Raw genomic sequence first — 9,635 nt, 5'->3', positions numbered from 1 at the left:
TACCTGACGTTGTTTATTAAAGCTTGGTAAGTGTTATGTTACCTGACGTTGTTTATTAAAGCTTGGTCAGTGTTACCTGACGTTGTTTATTAAAGCTTGGTCAGTGTTGTGTTACCTGACGTTGTTTATTAAAGCTTGGTCAGTGTTATGTTACCTGATGTTGTTTATTAAAGCTTGGTAAGTGTTACCTGACGTTGTTTATTAAAGCTTGGTCAGTGTTGTGTTACCTGACGTTGTTTATTAAAGCTTGGTCAGTGTTATGTTACCTGACGTTGTTTATTAAAGCTTGGTCAGTGTTATGTTACCTGACGTTGTTTATTAAAGCTTGGTAAGTGTTATGTTACCTGACGTTGTTTATTAAAGCTTGGTCAGTGTTATGTTCCCTGACGTTGTTTATTAAAGCTTGGTAAGTGTTACCTGATGTTGTTTATTAAAGCTTGGTAAGTGTTATGTTACCTGACGTTGTTTATTAAAGCTTGGTAAGTGTTATGTTACCTGACGTTGTTTATTAAAGCTTGGTCAGTGTTATGTTACCTGACGTTGTTTATTAAAGCTTGGTCAGTGTTATGTTACCTGACGTTGTTTATTAAAGCTTGGTCAGTGTTATGTTACCTGACGTTGTTTATTAAAGCTTGGTAAGTGTTACCTGATGTTGTTTATTAAAGCTTGGTAAGTGTTATGTTACCTGACGTTGTTTATTAAAGCTTGGTCAGTGTTATGTTACCTGACGTTGTTTATTAAAGCTTGGTCAGTGTTATGTTACCTGATGTTGTTTATTAAAGCTTGGTCAGTGTTATGTTACCTGACGTTGTTTATTAAAGCTTGGTAAGTGTTACCTGATGTTGTTTATTAAAGCTTGGTCAGTGTTATGTTACCTGATGTTGTTTATTAAAGCTTGGTCAGTGTTATGTTACCTGACGTTGTTTATTAAAGCTTGGTAAGTGTTACCTGATGTTGTTTATTAAAGCTTGGTCAGTGTTATGTTACCTGACGTTGTTTATTAAAGCTTGGTAAGTGTTACCTGACGTTGTTTATTAAAGCTTGGTCAGTGTTATGTTACCTGACGTTGTTTATTAAAGCTTGGTCAGTGTTATGTTACCTGACGTTGTTTATTAAAGCTTGGTCAGTGTTATGTTACCTGATGTTGTTTATTAAAGCCTGGTCAGTGTTATGTTACCTGATGTTGTTTATTAAAGCTTGGTCAGTGTTATGTTACCTGACGTTGTTTATTAAAGCTTGGTAAGTGTTACCTGATGTTGTTTATTAAAGCTTGGTCAGTGTTATGTTACCTGATGTTGTTTATTAAAGCTTGGTCAGTGTTATGTTACCTGATGTTGTTTATTAAAGCTTGGTCAGTGTTATGTTACCTGATGTTGTTTATTAAAGCTTGGTCAGTGTTATGTTACCTGACGTTGTTTATTAAAGCTTGGTAAGTGTTACCTGACGTTGTTTATAAAAGCTTGGTAAGTGTTATGTTACCTGACGTTGTTTATTAAAGCTTGGTCAGTGTTATGTTACTTGACGTTGTTTATTAAAGCTTGGTAAGTGTTATATTACCTGACGTTGTTTATTAAAGCTTGGTCAGTGTTATGTTACCTGATGTTGTTTATTAAAGCTTGGTCAGTGTTATGTTACCTGATGTTGTTTATTAAAGCTTGGTCAGTGTTACCTGACGTTGTCTATTAAAGCTTGGTCAGTGTTATGTTACCTGACGTTGTTTATTAAAGCTTGGTAAGTGTTACCTGATGTTGTTTATTAAAGCTTGGTCAGTGTTATGTTACCTGACGTTGTTTATTAAAGCTTGGTAAGTGTTACCTGACGTTGTTTATTAAAGCTTGGTCAGTGTTATGTTACCTGACGTTGTTTATTAAAGCTTGGTCAGTGTTATGTTACCTGACGTTGTTTATTAAAGCTTGGTCAGTGTTACCTGACGTTGTTTATTAAAGCTTGGTCAGTGTTACCTGACGTTGTTTATTAAAGCTTGGTCAGTGTTATGTTACCTGACGTTGTTTATTAAAGCTTGGTAAGTGTTATGTTACCTGACGTTGTTTATTAAAGCTTGGTCAGTGTTACCTGACGTTGTTTATTAAAGCTTGGTCAGTGTTGTGTTACCTGACGTTGTTTATTAAAGCTTGGTCAGTGTTATGTTACCTGATGTTGTTTATTAAAGCTTGGTAAGTGTTACCTGACGTTGTTTATTAAAGCTTGGTCAGTGTTGTGTTACCTGACGTTGTTTATTAAAGCTTGGTCAGTGTTATGTTACCTGACGTTGTTTATTAAAGCTTGGTCAGTGTTATGTTACCTGACGTTGTTTATTAAAGCTTGGTAAGTGTTATGTTACCTGACGTTGTTTATTAAAGCTTGGTCAGTGTTATGTTCCCTGACGTTGTTTATTAAAGCTTGGTAAGTGTTACCTGATGTTGTTTATTAAAGCTTGGTAAGTGTTATGTTACCTGACGTTGTTTATTAAAGCTTGGTAAGTGTTATGTTACCTGACGTTGTTTATTAAAGCTTGGTCAGTGTTATGTTACCTGACGTTGTTTATTAAAGCTTGGTCAGTGTTATGTTACCTGACGTTGTTTATTAAAGCTTGGTCAGTGTTATGTTACCTGACGTTGTTTATTAAAGCTTGGTAAGTGTTACCTGATGTTGTTTATTAAAGCTTGGTAAGTGTTATGTTACCTGACGTTGTTTATTAAAGCTTGGTCAGTGTTATGTTACCTGACGTTGTTTATTAAAGCTTGGTCAGTGTTATGTTACCTGACGTTGTTTATTAAAGCTTGGTCAGTGTTATGTTACCTGATGTTGTTTATTAAAGCTTGGTCAGTGTTATGTTACCTGACGTTGTTTATTAAAGCTTGGTCAGTGTTACCTGACGTTGTTTATTAAAGCTTGGTCAGTGTTACCTGACGTTGTTTATTAAAGCTTGGTCAGTGTTATGTTACCTGACGTTGTTTATTAAAGCTTGGTCAGTGTTATGTTACCTGACGTTGTTTATTAAAGCTTGGTAAGTGTTACCTGATGTTGTTTATTAAAGCTTGGTAAGTGTTATGTTACCTGACCTTGTTTATTAAAGCTTGGTAAGTGTTATGTTACCTGACGTTGTTTATTAAAGCTTGGTCAGTGTTATGTTACCTGACGTTGTTTATTAAAGCTTGGTCAGTGTTATGTTACCTGACGTTGTTTATTAAAGCTTGGTAAGTGTTACCTGACGTTGTTTATTAAAGCTTGGTCAGTGTTATGTTACCTGATGTTGTTTATTAAAGCTTGGTCAGTGTTATGTTACCTGACGTTGTTTATTAAAGCTTGGTCAGTGTTACCTGACGTTGTTTATTAAAGCTTGGTAAGTGTTATGTTACCTGACGTTGTTTATTAAAGCTTGGTCAGTGTTATGTTACCTGACGTTGTTTATTAAAGCTTGGTCAGTGTTATGTTACCTGACGTTGTTTATTAAAGCTTGGTAAGTGTTACCTGATGTTGTTTATTAAAGCTTGGTCAGTGTTATGTTACCTGACGTTGTTTATTAAAGCTTGGTCAGTGTTATGTTACCTGACGTTGTTTATTAAAGCTTGGTCAGTGTTACCTGACGTTGTTTATTAAAGCTTGGTCAGTGTTATGTTACCTGACGTTGTTTATTAAAGCTTGGTCAGTGTTATGTTACCTGACGTTGTTTATTAAAGCTTGGTCAGTGTTACCTGACGTTGTTTATTAAAGCTTGGTCAGTGTTATGTTACCTGACGTTGTTTATTAAAGCTTGGTCAGTGTTATGTTACCTGACGTTGTTTATTAAAGCTTGGTCAGTGTTACCTGACGTTGTTTATTAAAGCTTGGTAAGTGTTACCTGACGTTGTTTATTAAAGCTTGGTCAGTGTTATGTTACCTGACGTTGTTTATTAAAGCTTGGTCAGTGTTACCTGACGTTGTTTATTAAAGCTTGGTAAGTGTTACCTGACGTTGTTTATTAAAGCTTGGTCAGTGTTATGTTACCTGACGTTGTTTATTAAAGCTTGGTCAGTGTTATGTTACCTGACGTTGTTTATTAAAGCTTGGTCAGTGTTATGTTACCTGACGTTGTTTATTAAAGCTTGGTAAGTGTTACCTGATGTTGTTTATTAAAGCTTGGTAAGTGTTATGTTACCTGATGCTGTTTATTAAAGCTTGGTCAGTGTTACCTGACGTTGTTTATTAAAGCTTGGTCAGTGTTACCTGACGTTGTTTATTAAAGCCTGGTCAGTGTTATGTTACCTGATGTTGTTTATTAAAGCTTGGTCAGTGTTACCTGACGTTGTTTATTAAAGCTTGGTCAGTGTTATGTTACCTGACGTTGTTTATTAAAGCCTGGTCAGTGTTATATTACCTGATGTTGTTTATTAAAGCTTGGTAAGTGTTATGTTACCTGACGTTGTTTATTAAAGCTTGGTCAGTGTTATGTTACCTGACGTTGTTTATTAAAGCTTGGTCAGTGTTATGTTACCTGACGTTGTTTATTAAAGCTTGGTAAGTGTTATGTTACCTGACGTTGTTTATTAAAGCTTGGTCAGTGTTATGTTACCTGACGTTGTTTATTAAAGCTTGGTCAGTGTTATGTTACCTGACGTTGTTTATTAAAGCTTGGTCAGTGTTATGTTACCTGACGTTGTTTATTAAAGCCTGGTCAGTGTTATGTTACCTGACGTTGTTTATTAAAGCTTGGTCAGTGTTATGTTACCTGACGTTGTTTATTAAAGCCTGGTCAGTGTTATGTTACCTGACGTTGTTTATTAAAGCTTGGTAAGTGTTATGTTACCTGACGTTGTTTATTAAAGCTTGGTCAGTGTTACCTGACGTTGTTTATTAAAGCTTGGTCAGTGTTATGTTACCTGACGTTGTTTATTAAAGCTTGGTCAGTGTTATGTTACCTGACGTTGTTTATTAAAGCTTGGTCAGTGTTATGTTACCTGACGTTGTTTATTAAAGCTTGGTCAGTGTTATGTTACCTGACGTTGTTTATTAAAGCCTGGTCAGTGTTATGTTACCTGACGTTGTTTATTAAAGCTTGGTCAGTGTTATGTTACCTGACGTTGTTTATTAAAGCTTGGTCAGTGTTATGTTACCTGACGTTGTTTATTAAAGCTTGGTCAGTGTTACCTGATGTTGTTTATTAAAGCTTGGTCAGTGTTATGTTACCTGACGTTGTTTATTAAAGCTTGGTCAGTGTTATGTTACTTGACGTTGTTTATTAAAGCTTGGTCAGTGTTACCTGACGTTGTTTATTAAAGCTTGGTAAGTGTTACCTGACGTTGTTTATTAAAGCTTGGTCAGTGTTATGTTACCTGACGTTGTTTATTAAAGCTTGGTCAGTGTTATGTTACCTGACGTTGTTTATTAAAGCTTGGTAAGTGTTACCTGACGTTGTTTATTAAAGCTTGGTAAGTGTTATGTTACCTGACGTTGTTTATTAAAGCTTGGTCAGTGTTATGTTACCTGATGTTGTTTATTTAAGCTTGGTCAGTGTTACCTGATGTTGTTTATTAAAGCTTGGTAAGTGTTACCTGACGTTGTTTATTAAAGCTTGGTCAGTGTTATGTTACCTGATGTTGTTTATTAAAGCTTGGTCAGTGTTATGTTACCTGACGTTGTTTATTAAAGCTTGGTCAGTGTTATGTTACTTGACGTTGTTTATTAAAGCTTGGTCAGTGTTATGTTACCTGACGTTGTTTATTAAAGCTTGGTCAGTGTTACCTGACGTTGTTTATTAAAGCTTGGTAAGTGTTACCTGACGTTGTTTATTAAAGCCTGGTCAGTGTTATGTTACCTGACGTTGTTTATTAAAGCTTGGTCAGTGTTATGTTACCTGACGTTGTTTATTAAAGCTTGGTCAGTGTTATGTTACCTGACGTTGTTTATTAAAGCCTGGTCAGTGTTACCTGACGTTGTTTATTAAAGCTTGGTCAGTGTTATGTTACCTGATGTTGTTTATTAAAGCTTGGTCAGTGTTATGTTACCTGATGTTGTTTATTAAAGCTTGGTCAGTGTTATGTTACCTGACGTTGTTTATTAAAGCTTGGTCAGTGTTACCTGACGTTGTTTATTAAAGCCTGGTCAGTGTTACCTGACGTTGTTTATTAAAGCTTGGTCAGTGTTATGTTACCTGACGTTGTTTATTAAAGCTTGGTCAGTGTTATGTTACCTGACGTTATTTATTAAAGCTTGGTCAGTGTTATGTTACCTGACGTTGTTTATTAAAGCTTGGTAAGTGTTACCTGATGTTGTTTATTAAAGCTTGGTCAGTGTTATGTTACCTGACGTTGTTCATTAAAGCTTGGTCAGTGTTATGTTACCTGACGTTGTTTATTAAAGCTTGGTCAGTGTTATGTTACCTGACGTTGTTTATTAAAGCTTGGTCAGTGTTACCTGACGTTGTTTATTAAAGCTTGGTAAGTGTTATGTTACCTGACGTTGTTTATTAAAGCTTGGTAAGTGTTATGTTACCTGACGTGTCCTTCAGGGACACCACCATATTTTCTACCACCTGCAGAATAGTAGCTTCCTATTTGGGAATAGATTTGATAAATTAAGTCTAGTACACAAATGACCGTGACAGTGAACCACAACACCTCTCAGATCATGGCAGTTCCCCTTATCCTCGCTTCTAAATGTCAGAGTTTTCCGTTCGAGCGCAAACACCTTCCTCCCACTCACTCTATCCCTAAGCACAAAACTGACAATTATCCTGCAAACTGGAGGCGAAATGCGAGACAGGGATTTCCCATCAAACAGAGGCCTGCATGGGAGCTGAATCTAGTTAAGTAAGAGTATCAGTCTCTATGGATACAGGGCCTGGGGCCATTGCCTTGCTACCAGGTCTCACCAGGATATTGATGCTGGACAACCTGACAGTTGACTAACCCAACACTTACTAGGGAGAAGAGGCCTCCAGCAGGGCCTTATTAGAGAGAAGAGGCCTCCGGCAGGGCCTTAATAGGGAGAAGAGGCCTCCGGCAGGGCCTTAATAGGGAGAAGAGGCCTCCGGCAGGGCCTTAATAGGGAGAAGAGGCCTCCGGCAGGGCCTTAATAGGGAGAAGAGGCCTCCGGCAGGGTCTTGATAGGGCGAAGAGGCCCCTGGCAGGGCCTTAATAGGGAGAGGAGGCCTCCGGCAGGGCCTTAATAGGGAGAAGAGGCCTCCGGCAGGGCCTTATTAGGGAGAAGAGGCCTCCGGCAGGGCCTTAATAGGGAGAAGAGGCCTCCGGCAGGGCCTTAATACGGAGAAGAGGCCTCCGGCAGGGCCTTAATTGGGAGAAGAGGCCTCCGGCAGGGCCTTAATAGGGAGAGGAGGCCTCCGGCAGGGCCTTAATAGGGAGATGAGGACTCCGGCAGGGCCTTAATAGGGAGAAGAGGCCTCCGGCAGGGTCTTAATAGAGAGAAGAGGACTCCGGCAGGGCCTTAATAGGGAGAAGAGGCCTCCGGCAGGGTCTTAATAGGGAGAAGAGGACTCCGGCAGGGCCTTAATAGGGAGAAGAGGCCTCCGGCAGGGTCTTAATAGAGAGAAGAGGACTCCGGCAGGGCCTTAATAGGGAGAAGAGGCCTCCGGCAGGGTCTTAATAGAGAGAAGAGGACTCCGGCAGGGCCTTAATAGGGAGAGGAGGCCTCCGGCAGGGCCTTAATAGGGAGAGGAGGACTCCGGCAGGGCCTTAATAGGGAGAAGAGGCCCCCGGCAGGGTCTTAATAGAGAGAAGAGGACTCCGGCAGGGCCTTAATAGGGAGAAGAGGCCTCCGGCAGGGTCTTAATAGGGAGAAGAGGACTCCGGCAGGGCCTTAATAGGGAGAAGAGGCCTCCGGCAGGGTCTTAATAGAGAGAAGAGGCCTCCGGCAAACAGCAGAGGGTGCACCCCCCTATCTACATAGACGGGAGCGCAGTGGAGAAGGTGGAAAGCTTCAAGTTCCTTGGTGTACACATCACTGACAAACTGAAATGGATCACCCACACAGATGGTGTGGTGAAGAAGGCGCAACAGAGCCTCTTCAACCTCAGGAGGCTAAAGAAATGTGGCTTGTCACCTAAAACTCTCACAAACTTTTACAGATGCGTAATTGAGAGCATCCTGTTGGGCTGTATCACCGCCTGGTACGGCAACTGCACCGCCCGCAACCACAAGGCTCTCTAACGGGTGGTACGGTCTGCCCAACACATTACTGGGGGCAAACTACCCACCCTCCTGGACACCTACACCACCCGATGTCACAGAAAGGCCAAAAAGATCATCAAGGACATCAACCACCCGAGCCACTGCCTGTTCACCCCGCTATCATCCAGAAGGCGAGGTCAGTAGAGGTGCATCAAAGCCGGGCGCAAGAGACTGAAAAACAGCCATCACTAACACATTAGAGGCTCCTGCCTACAGGCACCGACTAGAAATCACTGGCCACTTTAAGGAATGGAACACTAGTCACTTTAATAATGTTTACATATCTTGCATTACTCATCTCATATGTGTATATACTGTTTTCTATACTATTCTACGGGATTTCATTCACTTAATAATGTTCACATATCTTGCATTACTCATCTCATATGTATATACTGTTTTCTATACTATTCTACAGTACTGTGTCTTAGTCCGTTCCGCTCGGACATGGCTCATCCATATGTATATAGTCTTAATTCAATCATACTATATTTGTGTGTATGTCGTGTGCATTGTTAGATATTACTGCACTTTCAGAGCTAGAAGCACAAGCATTTCGCTACACTCGCAATAACCTCTGCTAATCACGTGTATGTGACCAATACGATTTGATTTGTATTTGCTGTGTTATATGTTGTGGTGTTATACAGTACAAGTCACAAGTTGACACACCTACTCATTCAAGGGTTTTTCTTTATCTTAACTATTTTCTACATTGTAGAATAATAGTGAAGACATCACAACTATGAAATAACACATATGGATTCATGTAGTAACCCCCCCCCCCGCAAAAAAAACGAACCCTTACACAGCTTCGAGGTGTGTTTAGGGTCATTGTCCTGTTGAAAAACAAATGTTAGTCTCACTAAGCGCAAACCAGATGGGATGGCGTATCGCTGCAGAATGCTGTGGTAGCCATGCTGGTTATGTGTGCCAAGAATTCTAAATAAATCAGCGTCACCAGCAAAGCACCCTCACACCATCACACCTCCTCCTCCAAGCTTCACGGTGGGAACCACACATGCGGAGATCATCCGTTCACCTACTCTGTGTCTCACAAAGAAACGTCGGTTGGAACCAAAAATCTCAAATTTGAACTCATCAGACCAAAGAATCTAAATTGTAATTACCTCGCTACTATGGCCTATTTATTGCCTTACCTCCTCACGCCATTTGCACACACTGTATATAGACTTTCTTTTTTTCTATTGTGTTATTGACTGTACGTTTGTTTATTCCATGTGTAACTCTGTGTTGTTGTTTTTGTCGCACTGCTTTGCTTTATCTTGTCCAGGTCGCAGTTGTAAATGAGAACTTGTTCTCAACTAGCCTACCCGGTTAAATAAAGGTAAAATAAAATAAAAAGATTTCCACTGGTCTAATGTCCATTGCTCGTGTTTCTTGGCCCAAGCAAGTCTCTTGTTCTTATTTGTTTCCTTTAGTAGTGGTTTCTTTGCAGCAATTCGACCA

Source organism: Salvelinus fontinalis, chromosome 11 (assembly GCF_029448725.1).
Source record: "Salvelinus fontinalis isolate EN_2023a chromosome 11, ASM2944872v1, whole genome shotgun sequence".
NCBI lineage: Eukaryota > Metazoa > Chordata > Actinopteri > Salmoniformes > Salmonidae > Salvelinus > Salvelinus fontinalis.
The sequence above is the reverse complement of the archived record's forward strand: the minus strand, read 5'-3'. Positions refer to the sequence as shown.